The sequence below is a fragment of the Cicer arietinum genome, chromosome 2, assembly GCF_000331145.2.
Source record: "Cicer arietinum cultivar CDC Frontier isolate Library 1 chromosome 2, Cicar.CDCFrontier_v2.0, whole genome shotgun sequence".
Lineage (NCBI taxonomy): Eukaryota > Viridiplantae > Streptophyta > Magnoliopsida > Fabales > Fabaceae > Cicer > Cicer arietinum.
The window spans coordinates 39752784-39755441 of record NC_021161.2 but is presented as its reverse complement, the minus strand read 5'-3'; positions in this window follow the sequence as shown (position 1 = coordinate 39755441).

Sequence of the window (2658 nt, the reverse complement as noted above, 5' to 3'; positions counted from 1 at the left end):
TGTTTGACGGTTTTGAAATCCCTAACACCGTTTTTCTTCGTTTTCGAATCAAAGAGGAAGAGTGAAGTTGAGAAATCCTTGTCCTATCACCCACCCAGTCTTGGGTTTCTATTCTTGAAGCCAAAGAAAGAAAAAGAAAGCAAAATCAACGAAGAAGAAAAAGGGAGATGGAGGGTGAGCGCGAGGCAGAGGAAGAAGAAGGAAAATGTTACGTTTTCTTTCTTTTGCCTTTCTTTCCTTTCCTTTTCTTTTCCTCACATATGTAGACTATATCAGAAATACACCTTCATCCTCACAAATGTAGACTATATCAGAAATACACCCATAATATGTATTTCAGCAAATTTATGCTATATGTCTATTAAGAGTAAGACTCAACCTTCCAATTTTACACTTATGGTCCAAGTACTTTCAGTCTTTGAGATGTATCTATATTCAAGTACTTGCAATCATTCTAATAGTGTACTTTTATCATTGAACTCAAGACTTGATGTTACTCAAGTGTGAGTCGATTTTCCACCATTGATGATTATTTAGATATGGGCTTGAGTCACATCCCCAATGATGTCTTCAATACCATGTCCCTTGCCAGACCTTTCGTCAAAGGATCTGCAAGATTCTTTTCAGTTCTTACAAACACTATGGATATTACTCCATTTAAAATTAAATCCTTTACATAGCTATGTCTTAGACCAATATGTCTAGATTTTCCATTATATACTTGACTATATGCTTTGGATAGTGTGGATTGACTATCGCAATGTATGGATACTGGTGCCATTGGCTTTGGCCAAATTGGTATCTCATACAACAAATTTCTTAGTCATTCTGCCTCTTTACTACCTGCAGCTAGGGCAATGAATTCTGCAGCCATGGTGGAGTCGGCAATGCAAGTTTGTTTCTTTGATCCCCAAGAAACTGCACCTCCACCAAGGTTGAAGATCCATCCACTTGTGGAAGCATGATCCTCAACATAAGTTACCCAACTGACATTTGTATATCCTTCCAAAACTGAAGGATATCCACTATAGACTAAACTATAGTTAATTGTTCCTTTCAAATATTTTAATACTCTATTAACAGTCGGCCAATGTTCTTTACTTGGATTGCTAGTATACCAACTTAATCTGCCTACATCATATGCTATGTCAGGTCTGGTACAGGTCATGGCATACATCAAGCAGCCGATTACCTTTGAATAATCTAGTTGTGCCACAAGACATCCTTTATGTGGTTGTAAACTAACAATTTGATCAAATGGGGTAGTAACAGGCTTGCAATCAAATTGATCAAATTTCTTTAGCACTTTCTCAATATAATGAGATTGAGATAAACCAATATTTACTCCATCTCTAATGATTTTAATTCCTAAAATCACATCTGCTTCACCTAAATCTTTCATATCAAAATTTTTTGATAAGAAAGTTTTAGTTTTTTCTACCTCATCTAAATTGGTGCCAAAGATTAACATATCATCCACATATAAATAAATCATAACACCATTTCCATTATGAAATTTACTATAAATGCACTTATCAGATTCATTTACTTTGTATCCATTAGAAAGCAAAACTTTATCAAACTTTTGGTGCCATTGTTTGGGTGCTTGTTTTATCTCGTATAAGGATTTAGTCAATTTACACACTTTATGTTCTTGCCCTTTGATAACAAATCCTTCAGGTTGTTTCATATACAGCTCTTCATCTAACTCTCCGTTTAGGAAAGCAGTTTTAACATCCATTTGATGGATTACAAACTTATAGATAGAAGCTAGTGCCAAAAGCACTCTTATGGATGCAATTCTTGCAACAGGTGCATAAGTATCAAAGTAGTCGATACCTTCTTTTTGTGTAAATCATTTGGCAACAAGTCTAGCTTTGAATATATCAATGGTACCATCAACTTTCATTTTCTTCTTAAAGATCCATTTACAACCTATTGGTTTGGATCCAGGTGGGAGGTCTACCAATTTCCAACTTTTATTCCCCATGATTGAGTCCATTTCCTCTTGGATGGCTTCTTTCCAAAAGAAAGAGTCTTGAGACTTTATTGCCTCTTCATATGTGTTTGGGTCACTCTCTAAATTGTAGCAAATTGGTCCATAACTGTTACTGGAATCATTTGTACCTTCTACAAGGAACATAAAGAAGTCTAGGCCATAATCTTTTTCTTTTCTAGCTCTTTTACTTCTTCTGGGTTCTGAACATGTCAAAGTATCATTATTATATACATTGTTTTTTAGGATTTGTACACTAGAACATAAAGTTTCCTTGGGATGTGGAATTGAGTTAAATCTATTTTCTTGAAAAATTGCATCTCTTGACTCAATCACTGTGCTAATAGGATATGAGTCATTAGATTCAACAACCATGAATCTATAGGCCTTGCTATTTTCAGCATAGCCCAGAAATACACTTTCAATTCCTCTTTCTCCCAATTTCTTTCTTTTTGGTTCAGGAACCTTAACAATTGCTCTACATTCCCAAACTTTTATATCGTTAAGATTGAGTTTTCTTTTCTTCCAAAGTTCATATGGGGTTATCTTGTTCCTTTTATTGGGAACTCTATTTAGCAAATAACATGCAGTTAACATCGCTTCACCCCAATAACCTTTAGATAGACCAGAATAGGATAACATGGCATTCACCATTTCTTCTA